Raw genomic sequence first — 14,173 nt, forward strand, 5'->3', positions numbered from 1 at the left:
CAAAATAATAAATAAAACACAAACAAGAATAGAAAAATAGAAACAACAAACAACAAACAAAAACAATTAAGTTGATTATGTAACCATGGATACATCGTGTTTATTATTATTAAGGATTGATAACTACTGGTGCGTTTTTGTTAAGCTGAAAATTAAATTATTGGATGATTTAAAAAAAGAAAAAAAAAAGAATTTAATTATCGGGACAGGTGCTCGATAAAAAGTTGTACAACTTTAAAAATTGCATCGGAAAAAAATGGCACCAGTAAAAATAGCAGTCTTTCGGTGCTTAGTCAACAAATCGATTTTTAAAAATATGCCATTTTAAACAAAAGCAATATTACGTACTTAATTGTCAAGTCGAAAACAGTAATATACCCAAAAATTACGAAAATTCGAGTAGAACAACTGCTTTTGTGTTTTTAGTCAAATAAAGGAGACAATAAATATTGCTGCCATGAACAAGTAATTTAAAATATGTGTTCCGATTTATGTCCCCTGTTTGTAGACTCTTAGTAAGAGACTCTTACTGTCTACTTTATTATGTCTAAGAAAAATGCAATTTTCCATAAAAATTACTTTACTTTAACTATAAATAACTTTCTAGTCAATGAATTTTCGTAATTTTTGGATATATTACTTATTTTCGGCATGACAATTTACTTAAAATGACATATTTACAAAATCGATCTGTCGACTCTGCCTTAACAGGTTTTTCTACTGCAATTGATTTGTATATTTATATTGTATATTTTGTGAGATTTTAAAAGAGGAGTTGGGCCATTATCTAGAATTTATAACTTAGAAAAAAAAATGCACAAAAGAAAGCAAATAAAAAAAAAATGTAAAAAAATAGACCATCTTGTAGTTTAGATGAGCCAAAATATTTGGGAAATAATACGACATATTTGTGGGTACACTGTCTGTAAGAATGTCATTTGATTGGCTTTTGAAAATGACGTAGTTATTGTAAGAGAATTTTAAAATTAAAATGAAACAATATTGAAATAATAAAATTAAATTGAAACAGTATTAGAAAACAGAATTTTTTTTTATTAAATACAGAAACAAATAAAGGTACTTGTACAGTTTAGTCAAGATATTAAAAAATGAAAATATCGAAAAAAGTTTCAGTTGTATGTATCCGTTATGGAACGAAGTTCTCCGAAAAAAAATTTCACTTAATTTCATCAAGTATTTTTTTTTTTTTTTTTTACAGCGAAAAAATAATTTGTTATAATACCGAGCAAAAGGTTCGATTTTTAGGAAGAAAAGCTAATATTAAAGATGGGAAGGGGTGTCAGCACTTTAACTGGAGTTATCTCCCTTTGGCATTTCTAAAATTCAAACAAAGTTGAAGGCAGCCATCTTGGTCAACGCGCTCTCATAAAAACGTGTTTTTTCGCTGTAAAAAAAAAACAAAAAAAAACTACTTGATGAAATTAAGTGAAATTTTTTTTTTCGGAGAACTTCGTTACATAACGCATACATACAATTTAAACTTTTTTCGGTATTTTCATTTTTTAATGTCTTGACTAAACTGTACAAGTACCCAAATAAACATAATTACAAATGATATTGTTCTCGGATATATAATAATATACGAGGAAATACATGACTCGATTTTCTTCTCCACCGCACATTCCAACACATGCAGATTAAACATAATTATATTTTTATGATAATAATTTTAAAATAATTTATAATTTAAAAATAATTAATAATTTTAAAATAATTAATGATTTTAAAATAATTAATTATTTTAAAATTATTAATTATTTTAAAATAATTTATAATTTTAAAATTATTAATGATTTTAAAATAATTAATAATTTTTAAATTATTAATAATTTTAAAATAATTAATAATTTTAAAATAATTAATAATTTTAAAATAATTAATAACTTTTAAATAATTAAAAATTTTTAAATAATTAATAATTTTTAAATAATAAAATTCTTTATCAATAATTTAATTTTAATTTTAAAATTCTCTTGCAATAATTACGTCAATTTCAATAGCCAATTAAATGACATTCTTACAGGCAGTGTACCTCCAAATATGTCCCAGTTTTTTCCTCCTATTTTAATTTATCTAAACTGCAAGAAGGCCGAAAAATAACGGTGGCGGTGGGGCATCGGTAGGAATGCTGGTTGGGTGTTAATATGAACTTGGCGACGATGTAAGTTATTTTCAGGCGGATGTGGGGGTGGGGGGGGGGGGCAGGAGCGATGGCAGGAACGTGGCTTAGCGTTCTGGTGTCTGGGATACGGTGCGGCGATCCTTAATAGCTGGTGTTGCTGGCGAGAGGTTGATGGCTGTTGGCTGGTGAGCTGTGGTGATCTGGTGACGGCAGAAGAGGGGTAAACTTCAAGGCTTGTTGTCCAGTATCACGAGTGGGATGGCGGCAGTGCGGCGGCGCAGTAATTTCAATAGCTAGTGTTGCTGGCGAGGGGTTAACAGCTATTGACTGGTGAGCTGTGGTGCCGGTGGCGGAAGTGAGGTAGTCTTCAAGGCTTGCTGTCCAGTATCACAAGTGAGATGTCAGCGGTGGCGGCGGCTGTGGCGCAGTAATTGCAATAGCTGGTGTCGCTGGCGAGGGGTTAACAACTATTGACTGGTGAGCTGTGGTGATCCGGTGGTGCCGGTGGCGGAAGAGAGGTATTCTTCAAGGCTTGCTGTCCAGTATCACATGTGAGATCGCAGCGGCTGTGGCGCAGTAATTTCAGTAGCTGGTGTCGCTGCCGAGGGGTTAACCGCTGCTGACGGAACGAGATGCACAGCTTGCCATGTAGGGGGCCGATCTGCTTGTTTGTCGAAAAAGCTGACATTTTTATACTTGTGATGCGGACGTAGTAGTAGGCAAAAGCGGCTTTTATTGCTGGTCATCGTTTCGCTTTTTATTTGTGTTTGTTTTTTTTGTGATTTAATGTATTGTAGGGAGTCATCTGTCTGATGTTTGTATACATGTGTTATATTGATTTAAAGCTAAGAAAGTTGTGAATGTAGTAGGTGTTGTACTGTTGCAGTGTTTTGTGAAATAATTATTTGTGTTTATATGGTTCCGGAGATGCGTCTGCTGTGATGTTTGTGTTTTGTATTTTGATTTTTCTTTTGATGTGCGGCTTCCTCTGGCGGTTTTCTTTGTTGAAGTGAGGTGTGAGTTATTCTATTGATGTGTGTACATAAACAAATGGGATTTGAAGTTGTCGTATGTGTTTAGTGTGTTCATTTGCGTTGTATCGATGAACGGGCTTTGTCTTAGTGTCGCCATTATTATCACTGTCACTGCTCCTGCTAGTTTCTGGTTTATTCATATAAATATGGAGGGATACACGATTTAACACAAAGGCAATAAAAGTTATTTTTCTACTTGCCTATTTTTGTGCGTTTTAAAAATTTTTAAGTGCTTATATTCACTTTTTTATGGTTGTATTCAGAGTCGTGTAAACCTGACAGATTCAAGATGGCCCTGGATTTTACTTGATAGGAAACCTTGATGTTGTAGATTTAACAACTCAATAGTAAAAAAATTGGATTAGTAAATCTACAACGTCTGTAGTATGTTATCACATTCTATCCTTCTTTTTAATAAATAGGATATCCCGATCACCTAAGACGCAATATAAAAATAAATAAATAAATAAAATGATGTTGCTTAGGAACCCTATGTGAAACTAAAACATACCTTCTTGGTTTCCTGTTTGGGATCCAAGGGTAGTATCTGTTCTGTCTAAAAATGGTATAATGATATCGGTAGAGTCTCTGTTTGCGCCAGGCATCCATACAATGAAAATACATCATAGACTCCAATAAGGATATTGGAGATAAACTGTAATATATTCTGACACTACATTAACCAAATTACTTAGATAAATACTTTTACAGTTTTAACAAAAGAGCTACAATAATATTGCAGGGTCTCCATTTACGCTGAATGCCCACAGAATGCCCAGTATGAAAGATGCCTGAAAGATGCAGCTGTGAAATTTCCACAGGTCCTGCTAGTATACATTAATATTGTTACTAATTTCTTACTTATACACTCTACCACATTGACATTCACGTCAAGATATCAGCGTTAAAAAATCCTTTAAAAAACTGATTTTTATCAATCCTATCATTAATCCTAAATTTGGGGTGCAATATGAAGATACCCATTGGTTGAAAATTCTTTCATTCAACATGTTTAGTAGCTTTTGGGATTGAGGAAGAAAGTGTATCAAAATGAACCAAAGAAAGAAAGAAGGTAAGCAATTAGAATCATTTACTCTAATAGTTGAACAGCTAGACTTTGGAATTCCCTTCCGGGTTCCTGCTTCCTCAACTGTACTGACATGCAGAAGTTCAAGTGAAATGTGAACAGGCATCTTGCTGCTCAACTCCCTACATAGTATCCCTGCAACTTATGTCCCTGGTAGTAGTCCCCTACATCAAAGTGGCAACGTGCCTTGTTTGGGGTGAAAATGTAATAAAACAAAAATGATAATAAAAATTTGTGTTTTAGCATTTGTTCGAATTGTATCTTGATATCAAATCTATCACATCTTGAGAGATATTTTAGGATTGAAAAACCTCTCAGATGGCATGATCATCTACAGAACTGTTCAAGCCTCGGAGGTGAACTGGAATGCCTAATAGACACTGACCTTTAGTGTCTAAGGTCTCTCTCTACAGAGGTTTGTCAACACAACGTGTCATGAGGGCTCTATCTCTGCAAGTAAACCCTGACTAAATGTTCAAAATCACATGGTATTCACAGCCCAAATAAGACCTCCTTAGTATGGTTGACTCACACTGACTTTTAGGAGGAATGTTGCACTTTCTCCAAGTGATATTACGTCAAGTAACAGCACAAAGGGTAAATTGAATTATTTAAGGGGATGGCTCATCAATAATTTGGACTTGAAGCCCCTATTATATTGTAGTCAGTCGGAAAGCAGGAAAACGGATCAGAGCCTCACAGGCATGCAGTTCTAAGAAAGAGCCGTTGTTCATGGAATCTACATTTAGGTTTAGGCACAGATAAAGCGTCGGTGAAATTATTGATAGTGGTTTCAGCTAGACAAGTGTTTTTCAGATGTGGCAGTAGTACTCCATCCTTGGACGTACTTGGCTTTTATATAGATAGAGAATTGCATCAGTAGCGAGATATCTTCTGGAGTGGTAGAAGGACCCCACCATTTTCCCATTGTTCCACTTCAGATCAGGAGTAAAGGTCAAACCCAGAAGCTTGTCAAAACGTGGAGCCTCCCCAAGATGAGAGCCATCCATTTCAATTGATGCCAGATGGGGATCAGAGTGTTGATGATGTAAAGATAGGAGCTTGGTTTTAGATGCATTAAAAGTAGCCAGCCACCTCTTCCCCCACTGTACCACATACTCAAGATCAGCTAGACAAGTGTTTTTCATAAAAGTCAGACCAGGGGGGACCATAGATTGGAGCTCAGACTAGCACTTGCCATGATGTTGTAACACCAAGTGACACCACAAAGTTGGATACTCCAAGTAACACCACGAAGTTGGATACTCCACCAGACTAGATGAATTCTTGTTCTGAAATCCAGTAATACCAAGAAACCACAAAACAGATATACTATAACATATTTAAATAGATACGTTCTCTACAAATAAACCCAATTAGGCAGAGGGAAACAATGTTCTCAAATTCTTTACAAACTCAATGTTTGAGAGGTAAAATAGAATTTAATGGAATATTCATATATGCATTTCATATAGAGATTAAATGTTAGGCCTTGGAAAAAGGCCCTTTGATTTTGGAGAACTTTGACTGAAGGAAAATGAAACAAAAAAAATTCAAGCCTCGCATGATAGCAGTTGCGGTTCATACCATGATGTCTACAAAATGTTGCGGCCAGGCTAAATAGAGAAACATACCTTTTCTCAGGGAAATAATAATTTCTTTGGACACATAAAACCCAAAGACGAGTGTGCCAATCATGAACTTCGAATTCCCCACCATGTTTGGGAAAACCACACATTTCCGGGTATGGTTCAATACATAGCTAAGTTCATCTTACACTATGCCATTGTCAGTGAGCAACTCCAACAACTCATCAGAAATTATTCAGAATGGAGGTGGTTAGAGATGAAAGAAAAAGCATGCGCTGCCCAAGAATGGTGTGTGTTTGTATGTTCTTTCATAACACATTACGAATGCGCTGATCCAAGAGTTATATATAAAGATGACACTAATTATTTGACAGTAACTTGGCTGGTTGTTCTTGGAACGATTTGTAATTATCAACGTTATTGTTCAAGTCTGTGTTGGTTTGCATCATTTCTATTATTGTCCGAGTTTGTGTTGGGTTGTACCGAGATTTTTGTTTGTGTCTATGTTAAATTGTATTGACATTATTGTTTGTGTCTATGTTGGGTTGTATAAAGATTATTGTTTGTGTCTGTGTTGAGTTATATCAACATTATTGTTTGTGTTTATGTTGAGTTGTATTGACATTATTGTTTGTGTTTATATTGGGTTGTATCGACATTAATGTTTGTGTCTATGTTGGGTTGTATCAAGATTATTGTTTGTGCCTGTGTTGAGTTGTATCAACATTATTGTTTTGTGTTTATATTGGGTTGTATCAACATAATTGTTTGTGTTTATATTAAGTTGTATCAACATTATTGCTTGTGTTTATGTTGAGTTGTATCGACATTATTGTTTGTGTTTATATTGGGTTGTATCAACATTATTGTTTGTGTTTATATTGGGTTGTATCAACATTATTGTTTGTGTTTATGTTGAGTTGTATCAACATTATTGTTTGTGTCTATGTTGAGTGGTATTGACATTATTGTTTGAGTCTATATTGGGTTGTATCAACATTATTGTTTGTGTTTATATTGGGTTGTATCAACATTATTGTTTGAGTCTATGTTGAGTTGTATCAACATTATTGTTTGTGTCTATATTGGGTTGTATCAACATTATTGTTTGTGTCTATGTTGAGTGGTATTGACATTATTGTTTGAGTCTATATTGGGTTGTATCGACATTATTGTTTGTGTCTGTGTTGAGTTATATCAACATTATTGTTTGTGTTTATGTTGAGTTGTATCAACATTATTGTTTGTGTTTATATTGGGTTATATCAACATTATTGTTTGTGTTTATGTTGAGTTGTATTGACATTATTGTTTGTGTTTATATTGGGTTGTATCAACATTATTGTTTGTGTCTATGTTGGGTTGTATCAAGATTATTGTTTGTGCCTGTGTTGAGTTGTATCAACATTATTGTTTGTGTTTATATTGGGTTGTATCAACATTATTGTTTGTGTTTATATTGGGTTGTATCAACATTATTGTTTGTGTCTATGTTGAGTTGTATTGACATTATTGTTTGTGTCTATATTGGGTTGTATCGACATTATTGTTTGAGTCTATATTGGGTTGTATCGACATTATTGTTTGTGTCTATGTTGGGTTGTATCAACATTATTGTTTGTGTCTATGTTGAGTTGTATTGACATTATTGTTTGTGTCTATATAGGGTTGTATCGACATTATTGTTTGAGTCTATATTGGGTTGTATCGACATTATTGTTTGTGTCTATGTTGGGTTGTATTGACATTATTGTTTGAGTCTATATTGGGTTGTATCAACATTATTTTTGTGTCTATGTTGAGTTGTATTGACATTATTGTTTGTGTTTATATTGAGTTGTATCGACATTATTGTTTGTGTTTATATTGGGTTGTATCAACATTATTGTTTGTGTCTATGTTGGGTTGTATCAACATTATTGTTTGTGCCTGTGTTGAGTTGTATCAACATTATTGTTTGTGTTTATATTGAGTTGTATCGACATTATTGTTTGAATCTATATTGGGTTGTATCAACATTATTGTTTGTGTCTATGTTGAGTTGTATTGACATTATTGTTTGTGTCTATATTGGGTTGTATCGACATTATTGTTTGAGTCTATATTGGGTTGTATCGACATTATTGTTTGTGTCTATGTTGGGTTGTATTGACATTATTGTTTGAGTCTATATTGGGTTGTATCAACATTATTGTTTGTGTCTATGTTGAGTTGTATCAACATTATTGTTTGAGTCTATATTGGGTTGTATCAACATTATTGTTTGAGTCTATGTTGAGTTGTATCAACATTATTGTTTGTGTCTATATTGGGTTGTATTGACATTATTGTTTGAGTCTATATTGGGTTGTATCAACATTATTGTTTGTGTCTATGTTGAGTTGTATCAACATTATTGTTTGAGTCTATATTGGGTTGTATCAACATTATTGTTTGAGTCTATATTGGGTTGTATCAACATTATTGTTTGTGTCTATATTGGGTAATATCAGCATTGCTATTGGGTCTGTATCCATAAACATCCTGATTTTATTGACCTAAACAAGTTAAAGGAATCTCTAATAGCAGCTGGAGTTATGATTTATTTTGACCCCAACAAATATATAAGTATCCTTATGTGCACAACTCCTATCAGATTAAGGGCAATGTTCATGGAAATCATATTACATTATATCCAAACATCCCCTCACAGATGTGGAACAGAAATATTTGTAAACTGAAAGATAAATGTCAATGTTGAACATTTCGCCTTTTTTTCTGAATTTTTTAGACGAAGATTGATAATTCACATTATTTGGATTATTTGGACTACGTTTTTCATCTTGAGTTTTATTTTCACGTTTCAACCAATGTAAGGACCCATGGCATAGCAGATAAAGTACTTGGTAAAAATAAAGTTGTAAGTGGCATTCTTCTGAAGGTTGAAGGTTCAATCCTCAGTGCGGGTGATACTCAGAATACAACTGCAAATTACCTTCAACTTCTACCTGCTCATGGCTGACAGAACAAGAGCATTTCTACGACAGTCACTTTGGCATGAAGGCACAGAGATATAAAACGCTTGTCTGCTTTTGAACCTGGCAAACTATAATCTCGAGAGCTGAACATGTACGCTCTCCACACGATTTACAGAACAACTGTGCCTATTTTATTACAGACTCCCGATAGAAACCATATTGTTTGTTTGACACAGAAAGAGCTTACAGTATTTGGCCACTGAAACTCCTCACAGAGAATCTGCTAGTGTTTCCCATCACACTGCAAGCCATAAATCACTCCTCCATTCTCATGTATGGTCAAATTCCTTGTTCTCTGGACTTGGAATTGCATAGAGGTTTTACATTGATCTTTAATGTTACAGATTTACCCTACACCGTTCTAAGCTCAGAATTTTGCACACTTACAACCTCTTAGAGGATATGTGCAGATGATAACTGATAGAAGCTAATATGGAACTTTTTGTCCTGAGTTTAAAATCAAACTTCTCATATATCAGCTTAGTATTTTTCATTATTGCTACCGACGACTAATAAAGGACATATCCGGAGTTAACTAACCTCAATTTTGTTGCGAGTAAACCAGCTCAGTCAACAAAACATCACATCGAGACCACAGGTGCTCCTGTGTTCTCACACCCTTGCCGCTGCCCTACAGAAAACTAAAGCCAGCAAAGTCAAAGTTTAATCATATGCTACAGTTTAGAATTATATGCTCCTCGTCCAGTCCATGAACTTTCCCTTTGCATATGGTCCCGAAATGTTCCAGAGATAGACATCCGACTGTGGATTATCGACTATCGAATGCCGTAATGGTACCTGATCATTAATCAATCCCACACATACAGGATTTCACATTTTCTCTGCATGAGTGTAAGGCTTTTTCTAAAGTAGATTTGATTAAGTGAATCCAGCTGACATACCCAAAACAGCAGTAACAACACCATTTGGAACATTTGAATTTTTGACTATGCCTTTTGGTTTGCAAAATTCAGCTGGTACCGTCCAATACTTCATGGATGTAGTAGTGTTTGACTATAACTTTATACTTGACATTCTCAAGTGCCTCACCTGAGAAACGCCTTTCACCTCCGCTTACTGTTCAAATGATTTCAACACAAGCAGGAGAAGATTAACCCTGGTAAATGTATTTTCAGTGCTTTGTCACTAGTTTTCTGGGACCACATTATCAGACCTGAAGATATATCTCTCTTTTAGAAGACCCACGTCACTTTGCCAACTAAGGCACTTTCTAAATCTGCTTAATTACTACAGACGCTTTTAACCACACTGCGCAGAGAAACTCCTGGTTTTTCTTTCTGACTTGTTACATAACAGGTAGGAGAAAAACGAGCAGATTTCACCGAATGATATTCAACGAAACACCTTTAACGAAGCGAAGCAAAAACTAGCAACAACATTGTTATTCACACATTCTTAACCTGATGTCCAGTTTTCACTGATCGTTGATGCATTGGGCACAGCTGTATGTGCAGTGTTGCAACAGTAGCACTAACAACAACGACAACCTCTCACATATTTTTCAAGACAACTGAAATCAGCAGAACAACATTAAAGCATGCTTGACCATGATCTCCTGGCAATGTGCCTCACAGTGAAACACTTTCAGCATTCACACGAGAGCCGTCAATTTGTGATCTGCACTGATCACCATTTACTTGTGTTCATACTGCATTCTAAGCCAGACAAATATTCTGCTAGCGAAACTTGACACTTGGATTTTGTTTCATAATTTACCAATGATATCCAACATCATGTCGTGGTGAAGAGAGTGCTGTGGCAGAGACTTTGTCCTACTTTCTTATTAATTCTGTTCTTACCTTCAAATATCGACTTATGGCTGATGGCCTTAGATCAACCACATCAGGACACATTGGATTTTTCATCTTATAAATTTGCAACTCGCAACTTCACATTTATCTACCCATACCTACCTCGGACATGCAGATCATTTGCAACACCTTAACCTTGTGTTCTGATGATTCATAAAGGAGTTGTCTTGATGCACTATACAATCTGGTACACCCTTGACTCAAAGTCACAGTGAAGCTGATTACAACTATATTTTCCTGCCTAAAAGGTGTGGCATCACTACCTGGACACGTTTCTGTACATCCTACCAAAAGTCAAACATACACAAGCATATCCGGGTACCTCTTAGAACATTAACCACTCCAGACGCTCAGTTCAGCCATGTTCATATCGATCTGATTGGACGCTGGCCGGTCGGCCAAGGATTTACTTATCTCCTGATTTGTAAAGAATGTTTCAAACAGTGGCCTGAACCCATTCCCTTAAATAAGATTTTGGATAAATCTCTAGTGCAAACCCTTATAACAGGATGGATATCACATTATGGAGTTCCCACGACTATTATTACTTACTGTGGTGAACAATTTGAATTGCACTTATTTCAGAAAATTTCTAGAATTTTAGGGATTAAACGTATTCGTACAACGAGCTATTATCCTGCTTCTAATGGGATGGTTGAACACATACATCGGCAATTGAAAACTGCATTTTGTTTTTATCCTGACCAACAGTGATGAAACGAATATATACCTATTGTCCTTTATGGCTGTTGTACAGGTATCAAAGAGAACCTGGGATACTCTCCAGCCAAACTCATTTATGGAGTACTTCTATCATTGCCGAGTCAAATCCTGACTCCAATAAATTTAACAGCAACAGGTCCAGCTCTGTGCACAATAAGACTGTGAGCTTATTTTGATAAGCTCCCACTTATGCATCCTAGGGAACAAACCATCACATCTCTGGTCCAAAAAGACATTTCCACATGAAAAAGGATGCTGTGAAAGCCCCTCTCACTCCACTTTATACTAGTTCTTATTGCATGCTTTCGTGCACTAAAAGACCTTTCCACCTAGACATCAGTGGCAAAAAAGAGACAATATCTATTGACAGGGTAAAAAAGCCTTTATTATCACAAAAAAACGCAAGAGCCACATATTCCCCTACCCGTACACATTACATCAACATCACCAGAAGTGAATACATCACCAAAGACAATTATATATATCAGACGATATCAAAACATCGTTAAACTCACTACTCGTTCAAGCAGCCGCCAATAGCGTAATGGTTAGGAGCCTTGACTGCCGTACAAACGGTCGGGTTTCAATCCTGGCTTTAGGTAGTTGCCTGTCTAGCCGCACTGATGAGCTGTGAAACAGCGAAACAGTACTGTATGTGGATGACTATATATATATATATATATATATATATATATATATATATATATATATAACTACTTAATTTACTCACATAAAATTAATATACAAAAGTATAGATTTATGCGTAAACTTTAAGTATTTACTTCAAAAGTGCTCAATACGTAGGTAGAGCTAGTTAGTAAGTTATAAAATATATATATAGAATGTGCTTTTGTACAATTTCTTCTTGTTTTGTTTTGTTTGTTTTCAAAATAAAAATTTCTTTGCACAAAAAAAGACATGATTTTTATTTTTATTTTACATGGGGATCACTACTTATCAAGGCTCGTAAGCCACTCGGGGATAAGGGTTATTTTGTGTACAATAATCAATGGGATAATATCGTAGTAATAGTTGGTATTGGAGATTTGATAAACCGTCTTACTTAAGGGGGCGATTAATCAGAAATTTGTTTATGTTGGACTTGAAGACGTCCAAGTTGTAGTCAGGTGGAAAACAGGCAAACGGAAGAGAATTCCACAGGTGTGCACTTCTCAGGAAAAAGCTATGTTCATGGAATCTACGTTTTGATTTAGGTACAGATAAAGAGTGGGTGAAATTACTGACAGTGGTTTTAGCTAGACGGGTGTTTATCATGAAGGATTGGCGAGGGGAGACCAGAGATTGGAGCTCGGACGAGCACTTGCCATGGAAATAACGATAAAACAAAGACAGGCTCACAATGTCTCTTCTGTGGGAGAGAGGTTGCAGGGAAGAGAAGAGAGCATCCCCCACTAAGCTACGAAGTCTGATTTGCCTAAAGATAAGATTTTTCCCTAAAAATTTTCACTGTATAAAGCGCACTCCCAAAATGTTTTTCTCCCCCTCCAAAAAATAAAATTTTCACTGTATAACAACATTGTTTCCTTGCAGCAAAAAACACACATACACAACACAAATTTGCACAAAAAAATAGAAACAGGTTTTATAAAAAAACAAAACAAACATTGCCAACCAATTTTTTTTTTGTCACAGATTCAAGACAATGACCAAAAAATGGAAACTGACTAATAGAAATACGAAAAGATCTACGGAACCAGTAACATTTCTTGTTTCTTCTCCAAACAACAACTGACATGTTGATGAAGGCCGAAGGACAATCTGACCAAAACATTGTACTAATAATACTCAGCATGAGAACAATAGTCCGATGAATACAATTAATAAAAAAAAAAATGAATTTACATCTTTTTGTTCTTTACAACTTCTTCATTTACCAAAAGAAATTTTTCTCTGTCGGCTTTCCACCTACGCAGTGGGTGATGTAGCAGTCACAAATAAAATGAAAGATATCTTCTCTCTTGCGAATAAATGTCCTCACCAAGCGATTCATCCACACACTGACCAATCAGATTACATCTGTCCGCTGAACAACTTCTTTAACCTTTTGGGAATCAAGGACAGTCAGCAGAGAGAACCTGGCAAGCATTGAAGAAAGACCCCCCTCCTCTCTCATGTCCCTGTCCACTTCTGCTTAGATGATCTTCGCCTGAAGATAACTGCTGGCTGACCTTTGACATCTCGAAAACCTTCTACTCTTCCCTTTTTCTCACTCGGACACAGTTCAATTTTTGCTGCTGAAATAATCCATTTGTTGTTTTGTTTTAAAAGAGGGCTTGTTTTTTGTTTCGTGCTACGTGTTTGACTACTGATTATTTTATAACGGTCCAAACTCACATGTCCCTAATTTTTGCATGATCAGATGTGTCGGCATTGCCCGATTTGAGGCACTTCAGGAGACCAATAATAAACCAATCCTCTTTTTCAAGGTGGTAATGCCTGAGAGGATGACCCCTTCCTCCTGTACATAGGGTTAAAATGTTCCATCTAACATATATCCGGTTGCTTTTGTTGTTGAATATTAGCTCCTCCCTCGCCATAAAAAAATCATAAAGACTGCTATTAAACTGCAGAAGTGTCCTGATGTCCAAGATAGATAACGTTTCGCCTTTTTTTTTTTTTTTTTTTTTTTACAGAAATGGGGTCGATTTAAGGTGTGTGTGTGTGTGTGTGTGTGTGTGTGTGTGTGTGTGTGTGTCTGGAGAAATCCAGATTTTCCTAAATAGAGGA

At 35.3% G+C, this 14,173-nt stretch overlaps 1 protein-coding gene across 1 annotated transcript in view; it reads right to left on the reverse strand.

The window, feature by feature from the left end:
- LOC145293727 (uncharacterized) overlaps positions 1–14,173 on the reverse strand; it is an 83,826-nt gene that overhangs the window by 57,490 nt on the left and 12,163 nt on the right. The gene's annotated exons all lie outside the window — the stretch shown is intronic.

Source organism: Euprymna scolopes, chromosome 15, assembly GCF_053919585.1.
Source record: "Euprymna scolopes isolate OS-2025 chromosome 15, ASM5391958v1, whole genome shotgun sequence".
In the NCBI taxonomy this organism is placed as follows: Eukaryota; Metazoa; Mollusca; class Cephalopoda; order Sepiida; family Sepiolidae; genus Euprymna; species Euprymna scolopes.